The following is a 22535-nucleotide window of genomic DNA, read 5'->3' on the forward strand; positions in this document are numbered from 1 at the left end:
CACAGAAGGCACTTACTCATCAATGATTAAGTGCCTTCTGAGGCACTTACTCATTTTGGTATTCACAGAAGGCACTTACTCATCAATGAGTTAGTGCTTTTTGTGAATACCAAAATTAGTAAGTGTCTTCTGTGAATACCAAAATGAGTAAGTGTCTTCTGTGAATACAAAAATGAGTAAGTGCCCTCTGTGAATACCAAAATGGTAGTAAGTTTAGGATTTTGTCTTACATTAGTTCTGTAAATCGGGCCCATTGTACTAAAAAAAACTGGTATTTTTCCTGGAAGCCCAGTAGTGGCACTGTTAGGTGATGGTCCATTGAGGAAAGAATTCAAGCATTTGGACATTGTTCGGTAGATATTAACTCTAAAAAACAACGGAACCTAGGTTGTTTCTATATTGTTTGTTGTTATGTGAAAAAAAACCATTATGAACAACAGTGATTAATTAATCACCTTTATTATTTTTTTGTATATGTTTTTTCAATGTTGTTTCTGTGTATTGATTATTTTAATGATGTTTGCAAATGACATTTTGAAATGATTCAATTGAAGATAACGAACGTTGATCTAAAAAATTGAAAACATTGAAAAATGAAAGAAATTGATGTAGATCATAACGTGTGGATGATCTCATGAGTTAATAATCTTATGAAAAAGCATCAGTATTGGCATTTGTGTAGTTATATCTACACTTGAGGACCAAGCAGAATGAACAAATAACCACCTGCATAAGTATTGCTAAAGCAAAAAATATACCAATGGTAATAAGAGTGCGGAGGCTCTCAAGAAAAACCCGCGTTTTCTGTCTAAATTTCAGTAGACCATACTTTTGGCATTTGTGCTGGAATACTGAAATTACCGAATGCTGACAAAAGGTATTTCACCGAAATATCAACTCCAAAATATCATCTATCAGGAGCACAATATTGTAACTACAAAAATATCATGGAGGAAACAAATGAACAGAAGTATATTGTTGTTTTTTGTTACATGTTGCAATATTATTGACATTTTAAAAAATAATTTACTATAAGACTGCTTTTTATTATTTTGTTTTACTGATTTTTTATTTTGTTTATATGTTCACGTTGTTAATTATGTAATACATTTTATTTTTGGGTTGTAGGGTTAATAAGGATATTAGGTAGGTAGAGTTTTAAATAAAATACATAACAATTATTTCAATTGATTAATGTATTTATTATGCATTTTTTTTACCGGATTTTTAAAATATATTTACTTATTTTTAAATTCTAAATGTGCTTGTGTATATATATTTTTGAAAACTATTTTATGATTTTTTGTGTGGGTTGTGCAGTATATTGGGTTTTTGTTGATTAGTGTTATTTTTAAAGTGTATATTAATTCTGGTTAATATAGTATATTTGTGATGTTTTATATTATTATTTATTAACAGGTTTCATACGTTTTACAATTATGGTGCCGATTCCGATCCGGTAAAAATATTCCCCGTACGAATCGTATCCGGATTTTTTTACGTACGAATCGTACAAGTCCCGTACAAACTGGCAAGTACGATTCGTATGTTAAAAAATCCATACGAATCGCATTGGGAAAATTCCCCGACACGTCCTCGGGTCGGAAAAAGTGTCCAACACGTCCCCGGACAGTTTTACGTACGAATCGGGAAACTGAAGTCCGAGCGCGCAAGTACGATCCGTCCCGTCCGTCCGAATGCACAACCGTATGGAAAAAACACCGTACGAAGCGAACTCCCATAGCAACCATGGAGATGTCCAAACATGTGCCCGCATACGCGCCGAACACCCCCCCAGCCCACCCCCCCAAGTATGCGCCGTACCCCCAGCCCCCCCATGTATGCGCCGTACCCCCACCCCACCCCCGTTGGCACGGAGCATACCCCCACCCCGTGTAGGTACGGAGCGTACCCCCACCCCCGTAGGTACGGAGCGTACCCCCACCCCACCCCGTATGTACGGAGCGTACTCCCACCCCCCGTATGTATGGTGCATACCCCCACCCCGTGTAGGTACGGAGCGTACCCCCACCCCGTGTAGGTACGGAGCGTACCCCCACCCCCGTAGGTACGGAGCGTACCCCCACCCCCGTATGTATGGTGCGTACCCCCAGCGTGTAGCGCTGGGGGTACGCACCATACATAGGGGGGGTGGGGTACGCACTGTACATACAGGGGGTGGGGGTACGCACCGTACATACGGGGGTGGCAGTACACACCGTACATACGGGGGTGGGGGTACTCACCGTACATACGGGGGTGGGAGTACGGTGCGGACGTGTAGGGATGGGGGTACGGTGCATACCGGGCCCCCTTTTCGCCGTGCATCGTGGCGTACTTAGCTTTTCTGGCACTTTTTGGGTCTCGTAAAAATATTGCCGTGCGAAGTGCTGTGGGTACGAATCGTACTTGCTGGTCCGTAAAACGCTGCCTGACTCCGTGCGAATGTCGCGTACGCGGTGTCCCGGATCGGAATTGTGGGTATATTTTAGCCGGTCGGTGTTTTTTACAATTCGTACGGAAATGGTGTTTCTGTACGAATCGTACTTGCGGGTTTGAAAGGTGGTTTTCCCGGGTACGAGTCGGACGGAGAAAACGCTCCGTCCGACGATTCGTACCCGGTTTTTCCAGGATCGGAATCGGCCCCTATGTATTTATTTTAATTTTCGGCATGTGGAGCTTATTTGGGAATTAGGTGGGTAGTCCTTTAATTAAAATTTCCATTCATTTGTATGATTGATTACTCTATTAATTATGTTAATTGTTAACAGAAACAGTTTTAACATATTTGTTCAAGTTATTGAATTGTCCAATTCAATATTTATTTAAATTATATATTTATTGATTTTCTAATATTGGGTGAGGAATATGTTAGTAGGATGAGTAGGTCATGGTTTTTAATGACATTACAAAATTATAGCTAATTAAAAAGAAATATATGTTGAATTTAGATCTGTAAAATATGTTTTGCTGTAAAAATATTGTCCTTTTATAACAGACTTTTAGGTTTATCTGTTTTACAGATGGTGTCTAGGGATAATGTTTATTTTAAATCAGTTATTTAATAATTTAAACATTTGTTATAATTCTGATTCATTTGTAATTATTTTAATTATGATTGTTTTACATTTTATGATACTTAAGTGAAATGTAGGATTTTAACTTTTGTTTAATTTCTAAAATAAATATCAATATGCACTTGTATTATTTTGATGTAGGTAATCTGAACCCTCTCCCCCTTTTCCTTGTTTTTGGTGGACTGGAGTTAGAATAGTAAATGTGACCCCCTTCAATGTATACACTTTTCCCAATGTTAGAATAGAAAATCTGCCCTCCTTCCCAAAGTATTTGTTGCACTGGAGTTAGTGTAGTAAATATGTACCAACCCCAGATATACACTTAACTTAATATTTGTTAGAATACAGTAAGAATAGCAAATCTCAACCCTCTATATATGCACTTAAAAGCTATCTAATAACCTTTTAGCTATCAGTCAAGAATATATTGTCCTGGCAGTTCTATTTTTACTCCATCCGTCCTGTGAAATTTGAAGTACTTGAAATTCCTTCACACATGGTCGACCACAGTTACTCCACCAGTTTGCACACTTTTAACAGTGCTGACATAAACATGAAAGAATAAATTTAATAATTTTTGGTATTTTTACTTGCTTGAACAAAGTAGGGTGTTACCTAAAAATATGGTAAGACAAAATATACACTCACTTTTCGCGTGATTTATCTCAACCAGTATTATTCATTAATATTTAGTGTGTCCATTGTATAACCCTTCTTGTGCTTAATTTTTCAACAACTTGAAGTTGTCAATAATGCTTTTAGGCATAACTTATGCACTGATGAGTAATTTACGTGATGTATCTTAATCATCCATAACATACACATGTATGTCTTACTCATGCATATTTTACATATTCATAAGTACGGAAAAAATGTGCATAAGCGAGTAAGATACGCCACAAACAACTATATTATGGCATTAAATATGCAAGCATCCACAATATAAATATAATTCAATATAATAAGATAAGACATATCAGAAAAATTTACTTTAAAAACATTAACTATACTGTTGATTATAACATCCATACTACCAGACATTTGCATATTTGCTGTGATTTAAATATAAAATTGTAAGAAGTGATATGATAACTTTGTTAGACATCACATTTCAACTAAAGATAACTTAGAAGTGTTTGCAGTGCAAACATTTCATGAATGATAATAAAGGTTTTTTATAATATTTATATTTTATTTAAATGTAAACGTTTAAAGGTGGTATAAGTTACACAAAGATGTGTAAGTTACGCAAAAATACATAAGTTACAAATGTTCTTACGATTTTTTACAAAATATTTTAGAAGTCACTTACAAGCATTTGTGAATACTCATACCAAAGGATAGGGATTGCATGTCCTAGAATAGAGTAAGAGGGGGTCAAGGAGGCAGGTCCTTCCATTCCCGGACTGTGCGCTATAAAGTGCTTGTAGCCTACCTCTGCGTCAGACACTTGTACCAAAGGAGAGGGACTGCAAGTACCAAAATAACTCATCATGGAGGAGGGGGTGGAGGACGCTGGCCCCTCTTATTCCTGGACTGTGCCCTATGAAGTGCTTGCTCCCTGCGAGAGATGCCCCCGGGCATGGTCCAGGTGAAAATCGGGTCTAGATCGGGCCCATCTGCGACCATCATTAGCCACCTCTCTTTTGTTTCCTTCTTTTGAACTGCTCTGTTGAGGCTCCCAAATTGTGCCACATTATGGGTAAGAGGAAGGTGGTATGCAATGCTCATCATTCTCCAAATTATATAACATGGTAGCGTGGAGGAATCAATATCTCAATATTACCGATAGGGTACAATTAGTTACCCTATTCAAGGCTCGTTATCCCTTCCCAATTTCTAGTGCATTAATAAGCACATACCAATCAGACTTCCTTGTTAGAATAGTTCTTCATTATATTGAGACAAACTTGAACATGGACAACAAAAGCAGAAAACGAAAAAGAAAGTAGGAATCATTTATAGACATACATGCATAAGCCTTCTTGATCAAATAAGGAGCATATAAAGTGTACATAAAACAAATCATCATATCATATTTAAGAAGGGCAATAGATCAGAATTTGGATGTTATAGGCCAATCTCACTTATTGACTCCTCTGCTAAAATCATAGGAGTTATTTACAGGGGGTGTAGTGAATACCCCATGTGTATTACCTCACAGTGTATTGCCATCATTGAGGGTGAGAGCACTGACATTAAGGGGCCGATTCCAATCCTGGAAAAAGGCTGTACGAATTGTTGTACGGAGCGTTTTCTCCGCACGACTCGTACCCGGTAAACTTTCCTTACAACCTAGGAAATACGATTCGTACAGAAAGCCTCTTTCCATACGAATCATACAAAAGACCGTACGGGTAAAAAAAACCAACGATTCGGAACAGCCTGTACGCGACGTCCAGACGTATTTAAGCAGCGGTTTCTGGCCCAGCAAGAACGATTCGTCCCTACGGCACTCCGTACGGCTCTTTTCTTATGGGAGCCAAAAACAGCTATAAAAGCAGAGTCCTACAAACGGAGCCCCGGTACGCGATGTACACGCCATGAACCCCATCATACGTGTCAACCCGGTCCTCTTAGCCTACAACCTGGTGCACCAAAACCGACGCACACGCCGCAGAAGGTGAGAACAACACCCAGGGGCCAGGGTGGGGGTGAGGGGCAGGAAACATACCCCATACCCAAAGCCAAACCTATAATATGGAGCCCATACATTACCACCAGGGTCTGGTCACTTGGGGGGGTGTGTCCAGCAACCCCTGCGTACCGCAACAACGGAAGTGGACGTGTACGGTGCATTGCACACGTACCCGTACGGCACCAGTACAATACTGATACAAGGCATACACACGCAATGAATGCGGGGTACGGTGCATTTCACCCGTACCCGTACGGCACCAATACAATAGTGATACGAGGCGCACACACGCAATGAATGCGGGGGTACGGTGTGTTTCACACGTACCCGTATGGCACCAGTACAATAGTGATACGAGGCGTACACACTCAATGAATGCGGGTGTACTATGCGTTTCACCCATACCCGTACGGCACCAGTACAATAGTGATACGAGGCATACACACGCAATGAATGCGGGGGTACGGTGCGTTTCACACGTACCCGTACGTCACCAGTACAATAGTGATACGAGGCGTACACACGCAATGAATGTGGGGGTACGGTGCGTTTCACCCGTACCCGTACGGCACCAGTACAATAGTGATACGAGGCGTACACACGCAATGAATGCGGGTGTACGGTGCGTTTCACACGTACCCGTACGGCACCAGTACATTTGGGATACGAGGCGTACACACGCCACGAATGTGGGGTTACGGTCTGGCCCTGCATGTTACCTTCATATTGGTGTGTGTGTAGGTCCAGGCCAGCAGTGTACTGCTCCAAGGGAGTGGGTGGGTGGGTGCAGAGGATTCCCAGCAGTGGCCAGCCATATGGGGGTGGCTGCAGATCAATACCAGCAGTGTCCAGACATGTAGGGGTGGCTGTAGAGGACTCCCAGCAGTGGTCAGCCATATAGGGGTGGCTGTAGATGAATACCCGCAGTGTCCAGCCATATGGGGGTGGCTACAGATGAATACCAGCAGTGGACAAACATATAGGGGTGGATGCAGATGAATACCAGCAGTGTCCAGACCTATGGGGGTGGGTGCAGAGGACTCCCAGCAGTGGACAGAGACATGGGGGTGGGTGCATATGACTACCAGCAGTGGACAGAGATGTGGGGGGTACATCATTATCAGATGACCACACCTACATGGTGGTATGGACGCATCCCTAACTTTGGACTATGATGATAGTGGTATAACAACACATCACTGACAGAAGTGTCCCACTCCCAGGAGGATGGATGTCTTTCACCCACTGCATGACACACCACATGTGGGTGTGAGGACAAATAACACATGCATACCCACCCATGGCGGATGCAGCACAATACACACCCTGATATCATGCCACAAGACTGTATAGTCATGTAACTGCCTACAAAACTAAGATAGCCAAAGGGAACACACACTGTCACGCATATCCCAGGAGTGATAGGAATGTCCAGGTGCTGGTCCAGCCACCAAGATGTTGTCTCTCATGGAAGGAATAGGGTGGAATTCCCCTAGATACAATGCCCACAATTGTGAGTCAGGTGCCCAAAAATCCTGCATAACAAGTACCATTTGTGTGGTAGGCCGTGATTACACACATACATAGTGCTGAAAAGGGGGAATTTGTCCCTGAAGGCATTTTTAGATACTCAAAACACAAGTAAAGTGACTAGCAAGGATGGCACAGACGATTCAGCAGGAGACATCGGTGAGCAGGCATGGCCATTGTTGAAGGGATCCGTCCCCAACAAAGGAAATGTTGAGACAGGTCAGCCCAACAATTGTGCAACTGTATGCAGGGAAGATGTCAGGTGCCACAGAGGCAGGAACACTCCTTGGGACAATGTCACACACTACCAATGATTCTTTGCAGAGACATTGTGATGGCACACAGATACCATGGTCCACCTCATGACCATCATACAAAAACATTTCTCAGAACCCTAACACATTACCACACACCAACTCCAGGAGCCTCATCACCAACATCAAGTACCTGAAATGCACAAAAAAAACAATTCAACAAATAGACTATTTACACAGGCCAATGGCCAGTCCATATGTAAAGTCCAAGGGGGGACGTAGGGGACCGCGCCTACCCCTAGCTTGCCTGCACAAATGAACCTCCAGGCTCATCGAACGGGGGTGGGGCATCATCTGGGGCAGTACCAGGCACCGCAGGGACAGGAGGGGGAAGAGTAGGTGTGGTGGGTGCAGGGGTGGATGTCTCCACCACAGGGGGTGGGTCAGCGCTGAAGCTGAAGGCGAGCTCGGTGCTGCACACCGCTGCAAGTACGTCCAGCCCAACCCCTGCACCTGAGGATTCCCCAGGGTCAAGGGAGGGTGTGGTGGGTGAGGGATGGGGTGCAGCGCTCCTGGGGGAGGGGGTCGACGTGGTGGGGGACTCAACACCCGTGCCCGGGGACTTCCTCGCCCGCTTGTGGGGTGGTGGCTCAGCGGGGGCGAGGTCCAGCTCACCCAGAAAGAGCTGCTTGGGTGAGCGTTTGGCAGGGGAGCCAAGGGGAGTGGTTTTGGAGGGACAGGGTTGTGAGGACTGCGGACTGCGACTGTGGCTGCGTGTATGTCGTCTGTCCCCAGACCCTGTGGGTGTGCCTACATCCCCCTGAGTGTGCGTGCCAGGAGGTGTGCGCTTCGCCTTACTTGGGGGTGTGCTGCCTGTGTCTGGTGGGGTGCATGCTCTTGACTGTCTGGGTGTGCGTTGGACAGGTATGGGAGAGGGAAGTGTGGATGGGTCTGGGGTAGGGGGGGATGGAGAGCTGCAGGAGAGTAACTGCTGCCGTCAGGGAAGAGTCCATGGACCGCAGAATCTTGCGTTGGTCACACATCGTTGCTGACATGACCTCCATGAACGACACCATCTTTGTGAGCAGTGTAGTGTGGCCATGGAGGACAGTCAGCACGATGCCTGCCCAACCTGCAACTGCCGCAGTATGTCCACAGACTCTTCACTGAGGGCAGCATGGGTGACAGGGGCAGGGGGTGCGGTGCCTGGGCCGAAGGAGACATGGTGGGCCTCTGCACGGACAGAAGGGACGGGAGCAACTGGGAGGGCGGAGATGGTAACGCAGGAGGCAGGAGGCAGGGACAGATGTGGGGCTGCCGCCAGGTGGTGTAGCAGCCTCCGCCTCCTCGAGGAAGTCAGCGTCGGACCCATCGGTGTCGTGGGTGGTATCGCCTCCAGACAGGTCCTCGGACTGACTCCCCTCGCCCTCCGTGTCACTGGCTCCCTCGGACTCGACAGCAATGGTGGCACTGTCGCTGGGTCCCTCCTCCAGGTCTGTGCAGGTGTCTCCATCTCTTTCGGATGATGATGCTGTGGGCAAGGAGAAGAAACTGAAATGCATCAGTCACCTGTATACATCTGACACATGAGCACAAAAACAATAGGTCACAGTGCATATCAGGCAATGCATCATGAGTAACAGCTAGATTACTCCGCACATATGTAAGCCATGTACTGCCCAGGTGGTAGACCCACTATGCCACTTGGACACAAGGAAAAAAAGAACACACCAGGCCACAACTTGAATGAGAAATACACTGAGAAGCTAGTGTCTGTGAGCAGGTGTGCACAGCAATACAATGAAGCCATGCCACCTCTTGTTTACCCTGAAAGAAACAGTAGTGGTGCACCCAAGGTAAACTAACACATCAAAATACTCAAGGTGTCACCACACTCAGAGACCTGTAAGTACTTTGGAACACAAAACGAAAAAATGTTGGTACCTTGGGACTCACAATACTTTACACAATCGACATGTATTGAATGTGGCAAATCGCCATTTCGTGAAAAGAACACTCATGTGCCTGCATGAAAGATGTCTCCCAAGGAAGTGCACACAAAACTACTTTACACTGTCATTTAAGAAGCTGGCACCTTTTTCAAAGAAGCCACTGTTAGAAATAAATGGTGTTGCAGAAAGTACATATACATGGGCCCACGGAGGTCTTGATGTCTTGACACTCGTTAGTTTGTATCACCAACAACAAAGGAGTTTCACAAAATCAAGACCACTGTGGGAACATGTATATGGAGAATCTGCAACACCATTTAATTCTAACAGTGGCTTCTTTGAAAAGGTGCCAGCGTTTTCCATGAAAGTGGAAATGTCGTATGGTGTGCACTTCCTTGGGAGACATCTTTCATGCAGGCACATTAGTGTTCTTAACACAAATCATCAAATTACCACATTTAAAACATGAAGAACTGTTGACAAGTGGTGTGTGTGCCAAGGTACAATTTTTTTCGACTAACAACTTGAATTATGTCAGTTGTCACATGGCCATCCGTTACCTGATGACACAGTTGGCTACATGTTGGACAGGCCATGTGAAGGGCTTGCTCCCTCCCCGCATGACAGGGCCCGAGCCCCGGCCCTCCAGGTGTTACCCACAGAAACAACCCGCACCCCGTCCCCAGACGGGACTCCTGCCCCCGGACGTCTCTGTATCATGGGGCCGAACCACTACCGGCTCCCTCGCCCGGCCCGGCCGCCATCTTGGACACTGCACCACGAGGCCGCGTGGCCTCAGCTCGACCCTAACCCTGGGCCTGGCCAGGCCCCGACATCCCGGCACCACCATCCACCCAGGAGGTGAACGGACCACTTGGCAGGTCGATGGGAGAAAGAAGTGTCGATGGCTCTCCCCCACCAGGTGCCGATCGCCCCCAGCTCCCCCGGGCGCTGGCTCCACCCCCCTGCTGGGTGTCTGGACTCCCTCATCCCGGACCTCCCGACCTCCAAGTGCGAGGGTCCGGACATCAAAGGGCGCCAGACCTATAACTGGGGCAGCTCCAGAGCAGGAAGGCAGTTGTATCCTGGAGTCGAGAGACACCGAGAAGAACTCATCCTTGACGGACTACCGGCGCTGCCGTAGCCCTGCCTTGTGAACTATCATCCTGCCTGCTGGCGCTGCCGCGGCCTTCTGCATCCTCCATCCTCGTCGGGACCTGCGGGCGCTGCCGCAGACCGTTGTAACTACCACCTTCATTGGGACCTGCTGGCGCTGCCGCGGACCGTTGTAACTACCACCTTCGTTGGGACCTGCTGGCGCTGCCGCGGACCGTTGTAACCACCACCTTCATCGGGACCTGCTGGCGCTGCCGCGGACCGTGTAACGACCACCTTCACCGGGACCTGCTGGCGCTGCCGCGGCCCGTCCAGCTAGAACACCGAGCTCGAGGATTGTGAGCTGTCCATCATATCATCGCATCTACCAGATTGGTAACAAGACTGTCCCGCTACCCCCTTTCCCAACCAAGAGACTAGAATCGAGGGGACCCCTGAGTCCTGACCTCCTTGTACCATTCTATCGTACCTAAAGATTGCTTATAAAGAACGTTAAACCTTATCTTTGTGTGGTGTACATCTGTGGGGGGGAAGTTACTCGTCTGTACGATCGCTGGAGACGGCTCTCCCCGGAGACCTCTCCCCTTGTCCTCGGCCGACCCTCCCGGTCCGTCTAACATTGGTGGCCAGCGGCGCGATCCGAATCAACGCGTAATCGTACAGAGAGTAGCTCACCCCACGACGAAACCACAATGTCAACCAAAGAGAGCGGATCCACCGAGAAATTCCAGATGGAGAAATTGGAAGAGTACAGCCATCGTGAATTGAAACAATTCTGCATTGAACTAGGCATTGCTACCACCGGCCTGAGTACCAAAGACGATTTCAAGCACGCCATTGAGTCGTGGGCAGAAACCGGGGCCGCGAGATCCCCGGACCAAAACATTGCAGCATCAGAGAGGAACACCACGGCTCCCGAGGAGCGAAGAACGGGTCTCTCGCAGGAAGAGATCCAAGAGAGAGAAAAAAGCAGACTACATGAGCTAGAAATGGCACGGCTCAAAATGGACGGTGAACTAAAATTAGCCGAACAAAAACTGAACCTAGAACATCTGCGGCTCCGAGAAGAACGGGAAAAAAAACAGAGGCAGAGAGAGCTCGAAGAAAAGAGATTAGCGTACGAACACGAGCGCAAACTGGCAGAAATAGACCTACGGAAGCAGAACAAAGAACTGGAGGTGCCCGAGCGCGCACCCCGGGAGCGACAGAAAAGAAAGTCCACATCCCCAAGGATGTCGTGCGAGAGTATGTCCGAGAGGACGACATACAACAGTGGTTCAAGGCCTACGAGATCGCCATGACCTCCCACCGGATCGATCGAAGTGACTGGGGAGCCGGTCTATGGGGGAGGTTCGTCAATGAAGGCCGCGATGCCCTGTTACAGCTCCCAGACCATCTGATGTCATCCTATGACCACATGAAGGCTGCCCTCCTCACCCGATATGGGCTCACACCCGAAATGTACCGCCAGAGGTTCCGAGACTGCACCCGGATCCCGGGTACAACTTGGGTGGAATATGTCAACTATTTCAGCCGAGCCTTCGAGGGTTGGATCAAGGGAAGCCACGTAACGACCTACGAGCAACTTTTTAATCTCATGGTGTGGGAGCACCTCTCTAACAACTGCTTCGTCGAGCTCAGGCAGCACCTCCTCGACAGTAAATTGACTGACCCACGGCCACTCGCCGCCGAAGCTGACCGGTGGGAAAGCACCCGAGTGGGCCGGAGAGGGCCACACGAACAGAATCGGAACAACCAAGGTCAGCACCGTCCCCGAGGAGGAGGAGGAGGCCAGGGACGAGGAAGAGACACCGTCCCGGCCGCTCCCGCTGCCAGCACCCCGCCCCCGGCCAGCCGGGGCAACCCCCCGATGCGGCCGGGGTTCCGAGCCAATGTCACGTGTCACCGATGCCAGCGAGTCGGCCACTACGCCAATGACCCGAACTGTCCACAGAACCAAACTCCGAGACCCCGCCAGGTAGCTGCCGCCGCCCTGGGGGGAGAACAAATCTCCGAAGAACAGGAAGAATACGAGCAGGAACAACAAGAGTGGGAACCGGCCGCCATGGTTCTAGCGTGCCTAGGGGGAAGAGACATGGTCCCGCGGGCTCCCCTGCCCGCCAACACCAGAAAATATAGTCAGTGGGTGAACATTAATGGACGCCGGGCCGAAGCACTACGTGACACGGGGGCCAGTGTGACGGCCGTCCGCTGTCACCTGGTAAAACCAGAGCAGATCCTGCCGAACATTCTCTGCCCCGTCCGTTCAGCCGACAATTCGGAGAGTCTATGTCGGATGGCCTGTGTCCCCTTCGAATGGGGAGGAGTCTCCGGCATGTTGAAGGTGACGGTCCGAGATGATGCCCCCGTGGACTGTCTCCCGGGGAATGATCTTGAGAGTTCCCCGTGGGCCGCCGTAGAAAGAAAAGAGCACCTGGGGATGTTGGGCCTCCCGGACTGGGCGTGCGTAACCACCCGGTCCATGGCCGCCCGTGCCATCCCCCGACCAGAAGAACCAGAATGGCCAGCGCCTCCTCCCCCGATCGCTCCAGTAGAGGACACCGACCATACCGACCCCCCAGAGCAAACCCCCGAAGGGCTCGCTCAGCCCCAGGACCTTCCCAACCTGGCTCAGTGGCATCAAGAAGGGGGGCCCACCCAGGAACAGTTCCGTCGAGAACAGAAGACCTGTCCCTCCCTCGAGGGACTCCGCCAGCAAGCCCTCGCCCAGAGCGCAGGGGACATCCATTGGATCTATTGGGACAACGACCTATTGTACAGTGAACAGAGAATCGCGGAGTTAGGGGCCAGTCGAGTGCTGGTGGTGCCCCTCCGTTTTAGAGACTTCCTGTTAAATTTGGCCCACGATGTCCCTCTGGCTGGACACCTGGGCCAGGACAAAACCTACAGTCGCCTGGTGACCCACTTTTTCTGGCCGAAGATGAGAAACGACGTCCTCAACCACTGCCGGTCCTGCCCCACGTGCCAGGCCAGCGGGAAGAGCGGCCGCAAACTCAAAGCACCTCTGCAACCCTTCCCAGTTGTCACCACCCCGTTCGAGAGGGTGGGAATAGACATTGTGGGGCCCCTGGACCCCCGTACAGCACAAGGACATCGGTTCATCCTGGTACTGGTGGACCACGCCACCCGCTACCCCGAGGCTGTGCCCCTGCGAACTGAAACAGCCCCGGTGGTCGGCCGGGCCTTAATGGGGATCTTCTCCCGGGTGGGCTTTCCCCGAGAAGTCGTCAGCGACAGAGGCACAAACTTTATTTCGAAGTATATGAAGTCCCTCTGGCAACAGTGCGGGGTCACCTACCGGTTCACGACCCCCTATCACCCTCAAGGAAACGGACTAGTCGAGCGGTTCAACCGCACGCTCAAGGGAATGATTGGGGGATTGGAAGAACCCCTCCGTCGCCAGTGGGATGTACTACTTCCATGCCTCCTCTTCGCCTATCGAGAAGTTCCCCAGAAGTCCCTCGGCTTTAGCCCTTTCGAACTCTTGTACGGGCACCCTGTGCGAGGGCCCCTCAGCCTAGTCAAAGAAGGTTGGGAGATGGCCCCCCTAAAGACCCCTCCAGACGTCTTCAAGTACCTCCTGACCCTACGCAATCAGACCAGGCGATTCAGAGAAATGGCGAAAGCGAACCTTGAGGCCAGTCAGGAGGACATGAAAAAATGGTACGATCAAAATGCCTCCTCCATCGAATTCGAACCTGGCCAACAAGTGTGGGTGATGTCCCCCACCGAACCATGTGCCTTGCAGGACAAGTGGACGGGGCCCTTCAAAGTGGTCGAACGCAAGAGCCCCGTCACCTATCTCATCGATATGGAATCTCCCCGGAACCCCCTCCGGGTCCTCCACACCAACAGACTCAAACCCCACTTTGTGCGCTCGGAGCTCAGCCTCCTGATGGCTACAGACAGTGGAGCGGAAGAAGACTCCGAGCCTCTCCCTGATCTCCTGAAGACTCGTGAGAAAGATGGTTCCGTGGACGGGGTCCGGCTCTCCGATGCCCTCACCCCAGAACAGCGCCAAGGCTGCCGGGGCCTCCTGCTGCAGTTTGCTACCTTGTTTTCCCTCACCCCAGGGGTCACCCCCTGGTGCTTGCACGACGTGGACACTGGGGACAGTCCCCCTATCAGACACCGGGCGTACCGCGTACCAGATCGGGTACGGGCCTGCATCCAAGAGGAGGTATCAAAGATGCTCACGCTCGGGGTCATCGAGCCCTCGGACAGCCCCTGGGCCAGCCCGGTCGTGCTGGTCCCCAAAGCTGCTGCCCCCGGCACCACTCCTGAGCTCCGATTCTGCGTCGACTATCGGGGCTTGAATGCTGTCACCAGAACCGACGCTCATCCCATCCCCCGAGCGGATGAACTGATCGACCGCATGGGGGCTGCCCGCTACCTCAGCATCTTCGACCTGACAGCGGGCTACTGGCAGATCGGTCTCACACCCCGGGCCCAAGAACGATCCGCCTTTTCTACCCCCGATGGCCACTACCACTTCAAAGTCATGCCCTTCGGCATGAAGAATGCCCCAGCTACCTTTCAGCGACTGGTGAACCAGGTCTTGGCGGGGCTCGAGGAGTTCAGCGCCGCCTACCTGGACGATATCGCTGTGTACAGCCGCCACTGGTCCGACCACCTCCACCACCTCCGAGAGGTCCTGCAGGCCCTCCAACGGGCCGGCCTCACAATCAAGGCCAGCAAGTGCCAAATTGGTCAGGGGTCCGTGACCTATCTCGGACACCAGGTGGGAAGCGGTTGGGTGGCCCCTCTGCAACTCAAAATCGCTGCCATCCAGTCCTGGCAGCCTCCAGTCACGCAGACCGAGGTCCGAGCCTTCTTGGGGCTCACCGGCTACTACCGGCGGTTCGTGAGGGACTATGGCAGCATTGTGGGGCCCCTCACGGGACTCACATCCAAAAACCACCCGAAGAAGGTCAACTGGACCCCAGACTGTCAAGCGGCCTTCGAGAAGCTGAAAGCCACCATGTGCACTGCCCCTGTGCTCCAGGCCCCCGACTACAGTCGGGAATTCATCGTACAAACGGATGCCTCCGACCATGGCATCGGGGCGGTCCTCTCCCAGCTGAACTCCGAGGGACTTGACCAACCGGTGGCCTTCATCAGCAGACGCCTCCTGGCCCGAGAACAGCGCTGGAGCACCATCGAGAGGGAGGCCTTCGCAGTGGTGTGGGCCCTCAAAAAGCTCCGGCCCTATCTCTTTGGTACCCACTTCCGGGTGCAAACAGATCATCGACCCCTGCAGTGGCTAATGCAGATGCGGGGGGAAAACCCCAAACTATTGCGTTGGTCCATCTCCCTGCAGGGGATGGACTTCACTGTGGAACATCGACCGGGCCAAGACCACGCCAACGCAGATGGCCTGTCACGCTTTTTCCGCCTCGACGAGGAGAGTCCCCAAGAGGATGGGTGACTCTCCCCGCCTTCAGCTGGGGGGGACGCATGTTGGACAGGCCACGTGAAGGGCTTGCTCCCTCCCCGCATGACAGGGCCCGAGCCCCGTCCCTCCAGGTGTTACCCACAGAAACAACCCGCACCCCGTCCCCAGACGGGACTCCTGCCCCCGGACCTCTCTGTATCATGGGGCCGAACCACTACCGGCTCCCTCGCCCGGCCCGGCCGCCATCTTGGACACTGCACCACGAGGCCGCGTGGCCTCAGCTCGACCCTAACCCTGGGCCTGGCCAGGCCCCGACATCCCGGCACCACCATCCACCCAGGAGGTGAACGGACCACTTGGCAGGTCGATGGGAGAAAGAAGTGTCGATGGCTCTCCCCCGCCAGGTGCCGATCGCCCCCAGCTCCCCCGGGCGCTGGCTCCACCCCCCTGCTGGGTGTCTGGACTCCCTCATCCCGGACCTCCCGACCTCCAAGTGCGAGGGTCCGGACATCAAAGGGCGCCAGACCTATAACTGGGGCAGCTCCAGAGCAGGAAGGCAGTTGTATCCTGGAGTCGAGAGACACCGAGAAGAACTCATCCTTGACGGACTACCGGCGCTGCCGTAGCCCTGCCTTGTGAACTATCATTCTGCCTGCTGGCGCTGCCGCGGCCTTCTGCATCCTCCATCCTCGTCGGGACCTGCGGGCGCTGCCGCGGACCGTTGTAACTACCACCTTCATTGGGACCTGCTGGCGCTGCCGCGGACCGTTGTAACTACCACCTTCGTTGGGACCTGCTGGCGCTGCCGCGGACCGTTGTAACCACCACCTTCATCGGGACCTGCTGGCGCTGCCGCGGACCGTGTAACGACCACCTTCACCGGGACCTGCTGGCGCTGCCGCGGCCCGTCCAGCTAGAACACCGAGCTCGAGGATTGTGAGCTGTCCATCATATCATCGCATCTACCAGATTGGTAACAAGACTGTCCCGCTACCCCCTTTCCCAACCAAGAGACTAGAATCGAGGGGACCCCTGAGTCCTGACCTCCTTGTACCATTCTATCGTACCTAAAGATTGCTTATAAAGAACGTTAAACCTTATCTTTGTGTGGTGTACATCTGTGGAGGGGAAGTTACTCGTCTGTACGATCGCTGGAGACGGCTCTCCCCGGAGACCTCTCCCCTTGTCCTCGGCCGACCCTCCCGGTCCGTCTAACACTACACATGTGACCTACTGCCTGTCATGTGGAGTGGCACACATGTCCAAACCCAGGACAATGCATAAGCTAATGGGCCTACAATTGGGTTGTAAAAAAGCATAGCTGTACTGTGGAGACACCCTCATGGCAAGCCAGAATGTCCACACAGATGTCAGCACACAAAGACCAAACTGCGTTGCATCTGAACCACACACAGGTGCCAAAAATGTATGAGCAGGAATCATGTTTTTAAAAAAACTGAAACATGCTGCAAAGCACGAACATTAAGCACTGGCCACCATCACAGGGGCACTGCACGGTGATTCTTTGTACAGCCAATTCTCACACACAGGTCAGACCTGGCAAGGAAAAATCAGGGGTGCCAATGTAGGCCTCTCCCGGACAACCCCCCCATACCTGAGTCAATGTGATTGATACAGATAAAGAAGTGACACCTCTTAATCAGGGTTACAAAAACTGTGCAGCAACAATTGCTACATTGACACAACATCACCTCGTGGGGCTGGCAACACATATTTGTGACAAACAACCATCAACAGATTGTTGTGAATAGCCACACAGGCACTGTCCAGTGTGAGTATGCACAAGCCAAATGGTGTATCCCTGTCCAGTGGACACATGTAGCACACATTGGAAAAAAACAAACTAGGCCAGGGAACAATGCCACAGAGGCAGACCTATGCTGAACCCACAGAGAATGTGCACAGTGTTGGATGACACACATGATTAGGAGGCCAGGGTGTCTCAGGGGACTGTAGTGGGCACACTGCTCCGTGTTCCTGGAATGAGCTGACTGTACCATGAGCAACCGTCATGGCACTATGCATATCTCCCACTCATGCACAACATGTCTGAGGCCATAACATTGGTCATGCATGGTGCAAGGGTGTTCAGCTGAAACCTCACACTCCTATGTTGAGACTCATCATCAGTGCCAACAAATATGGACCCCCAACATAGTGAACAGGTCATGGCACAGGCAAGGTACCAGACACAGACAACCCTCCCACATGATGCGGAAAGCAATGTGCACTTTGATTTTCTGGCACCCTAGATGACCATGTGCAAATGTGATTACACACAGACCAGGGGACACATGTCAAGGAGGGGAAGGGATGAAAAAGAGCACCAGGTGACATTGGGGAACAGAACATGCACTGCACATATAAACTCTGGGAGTGTATCCAGGCTACAGAGCACTTCCAAAAGCTGGTGACACATAACACAGCAAACAGCCATGTACCTACCCCCTCCTTGCTGCAGTCTCTGCTGTAACTGCCTATCGAGGTCAGGGAAGACCACCGCCAGGACACGGGTCATGTGGGGGGTCAGGTGCCGGCGCCCGCCGTGGGATCGAGGAGGGTCGATCCCCAGCTGGACCTGGGCGATCCGCCGGATCCAGCACCGCATATCCTGCCACCTTTTTCTGACCTGTGGTAGGCGCCGACTATGATCCCCTGCCGATCTCACAGCCCTGACGATGTCCCGCCAGATCAACATCTTCTCGTAGGCAGTTACCTGTCAGGATGACAAAGTGAGACAACATCACTACACCTGCTCCATGTCCCAGAGACACACATTTGAACATCTTTGATATGTTGAACAGGGCATAGGATGCTGACAGGAATTGCATCATTCTCAATGAGAAATTTGCCTGTGTGCAAGACCCAATGCACTACATGGCATTGGAAGTCAACAGGTGGCATAAGGGGTGCGACACACTCACTGATCATGGCACACACTGTGCAGCACATGCAGCAGCAGGCTGATGGATAGCACGTGCCAAGCAGTCACATGTCCCACTTCACTGACGCACCCTCAGCAGACTAGACAGACACACCCAGGCACAGATCACTCGCCTGTCAGTGAGAACAGCGGATACAACCCTCACTCTGCACATGTGCCATTTGCCTGTGGGGTGTCACAGGTGTCGTGCTAGCTCTGCAAGTCAGACACACAGCATGGCTTACTTGTCACATCAGAAGGGTAGAGCTGTTGTCTCCTCCATGCAGCTGTGGTGCAACACTTCACATAGACACTCACCCACATGACAAGGAACATTCACACACATCAATGTCCATGAGGTCGTACACATCATTTGGACACTCTCACCACAGGTCCACTCAACTCATACACATCTGTGGGTACAGTCACCTGTCACACCGGGGGGGCCACTGAATCACCTCAGGACAATAGAAAAAAAAGCCACCAAGGATTTGCCAGGCTGAATGTGTCATGCACTATGCAGTGAATGTCACAGTAAGCACAATGCAAGTGAGGAGTGCACACAGGAACTACATCATGCTCTGCATGAGAGACATAAGCATGTCCCCCCCCGGACCCACTCTAAACAACATTGCATGTCTGTCACACCTGGACACAATGCCAGAAGTGACAGTCACACAACTGGTGCACAGTCAAAGGTAGTGTTTTACACCGCTTATGGCAACATTACAACAGTGATACGATTCTAACTGACACCATGGGTACGATGCGTACACACGCAATGAATGCAGGTGTACGCTTCGTTTCACATAGCATGTCTGTCCCACCTGGACACAATATTGACAGTCACACAACAGGTGCATAGGCAAAGGTAGTGGAGTCAGCACTCACCTGCTCCCCTTGTCTCCCATACAGCTTGGGGTACTGTGGGAGGAGGCAGTCCAGCAACGCCTCATTCTCCTCTAGGGTGAATGGCTGGACCCTCTCCACAGTACGCGACATGGTCCAGAGGAAGCAGAGACAGCAGCAGTGTGGTCGACTCAAAAGTTGTGCAGGCAAGTGCCCTCTCATGGGTTCTGGCTGCCTTATATCTGTCTTGCTGAGGGGCATTCATTTAGAGGAGTACATAGTGATTGGTCAGACTCATTTGCATCGTGCATTTACTCCAATCCCTTTAAACATACACCAATGACACACATTCGCATCGTTCAAATGTTGAGCATCATGTCAAGTCAACAACCACTTTGCAACATTGTATTTGTTTTGCCACCTGACTGTTCCAGGACACCTGATGGACACATTGCAACTGAAAACTCTGTATCCATGACAACCAGCATGCATTTTGGGCCTAATACTTGTCCCCTATGTGTCCCCTGTAATTTTGAAATCCACACACATGTACGGTGCGTTTCACATGTACCCGTACGGCACCAGTACAGTGATACGAGGCGTACACATGCAATGAATGCGGGGGTACGGTGCATTCACACGTGCAGGTACGACACCAGTACAATAGTGATACGAGGCGTACACATGCAATGAATGCGGGAGTACGGTGCATTTCACACGTACGCGTATGGCACCAGTACAATAGTGATACGAGGCGTACGCATGCAATGAATGCGGGGGTACGGTGCGTTTCACACATACCTTTACGGCACCAGTACAATAGTGATACGAGGCGTACACACGCAATGAATGCGGGGGTACGGTGCGTTTCACACGTTCCCATACGGCACCAGTGCAATAGTGATACGAGGCGTACAAACGCAATGAGTGCGGGGGTACGGTGCGTTTCACCCGTACCCGTACAGCACCAGTATAATAGTGATATGAGGCGTACTCACGCAATGAATGCGGTGGTACAGTGCGTTTCACACATACAGGTACGGCACCAGTACAATAGTGATACGAGGCGTACACATGCAATGAATGCGGTGGTATGGTGCGTTTCACACGTAACCGTATGGCACCAGTACAATAGTGATACGAGGCGTACACACGCAATGAATGCGGGGGTACGGTGCGTTTCACACGCTTACAATGGTGATACGAGGTGTACACACGCCAGGAATGGATGGCTACGAGTCGCACAAGGATGTCCATCAAGTACTTGTCATTGCATACTTTAATGTGCAGGCCCTAGGTGTGGCAGCCAGTGATATTGCACAGGTCATCTCATCTAGTTGCACAATTGATGTGTGATGACCTGTGGACATGTCATGTGTGATGGGGCGCTATGTGGCACACATCACCTTGACACTTGCCACATGTGTGTCTGTAGTCCAACTGTGTCATGCACAGCAGCAGTGGTATGGCACAGTCATCAACACCCGCACCTCTCTCCTGATGCTAGGGACAGGGACACTCTATCAACTGACATGTCACGATCAGCGTGCCCCTATGTGACTATGTCAGGTGTGTGTCATGTGTTCCCATGAGCTTGCTGTTAGTGTTCCGTCAACTGCATCTGCTGTTGGTGCATCCAACATGGGTCTGTGTGGAGATGGGCATGACACACATCTACGCACACCATGCCACATGTGGATTCCCACGGCTGTAGGGTCTGTGTGCATCGAACATCATATTTTCCCAGGCATACATGTCTGTGTCGTCTCAATGGCCGTGTTTTTTTGTTGTCACATGTACCCCTTCATCGCAATGTGTTTGATATGTACATTTGACATTCCATGTGACCTGTGCATGTGCCTTGCAGTCAGCTGTCTGGATGAGATGATATCCTTCCAATGCAGCTATGTGGATGTGTGTCACTCCGGTGATATCTCTGGCTGTTCACTCAGACTGGCCCCCAGCTTATTTCAGGGCATGTCATGTAGACTTGACAATCAACAGGTGAATCTGGCTTTTCGTAGGAGTGCCAGCAAGCTGGCATATGTGTCCTGGATGTATTGCACACACCAGACTCCATAGTTACCTGATGTTTAGTAGCAGTTTAGCATGTGCTATGTTAATTGACACTGATGTTGGCAGACTCTCAATCTTCATTATTCCAAACAATGTCCTGCAGGGCACCGCCTGTCCCAAGACCAATGCCAGACTTGGCTGCCATGAGGGAACGTGCCGGCATCCAACGTTACAGATTCACTCGACAGTTGATTGAGGACTTGACTAACAAGCTGGCACCACACCTCCAACTGCAACACAGGTATCCTACTACACTGACCCCCAAGATGAAGGTGATGGCAGACCTACATTTTTTTGCCACAGGTACGTTTCAATTGACCATAGCTGATGTTGGTGGGATGTCACAGACAATGTTCAGCCATGTCCTGCGTGATGTTTTGGCAGCCATGTTGGAGCACCTTAATGAATTCATCAAATTTCCTACTCCTGAGGAGTTGACAGATGTCAAGGGTGATTTCTATGCCCTGGGAAGGATGCCCCATGTCATTGGGTCCATTGATGGGACACATGTGACTTTTGTACCACCACAGGCACAGGAGCAAGCCTATCGCATCCGAAAACATTACCACTCAATAAATGCCCTTGTGGTGTGTCTTGCTAACATGCTGATTTCCCATGTCTTTGCACGTTTTCTAGGATCAGCACACGATGCCTACATCATGAGGCGTAGCAGGGTGCCACAA

The sequence above is a fragment of the Triturus cristatus genome, chromosome 7, assembly GCF_964204655.1.
Source record: "Triturus cristatus chromosome 7, aTriCri1.1, whole genome shotgun sequence".
Lineage (NCBI taxonomy): Eukaryota > Metazoa > Chordata > Amphibia > Caudata > Salamandridae > Triturus > Triturus cristatus.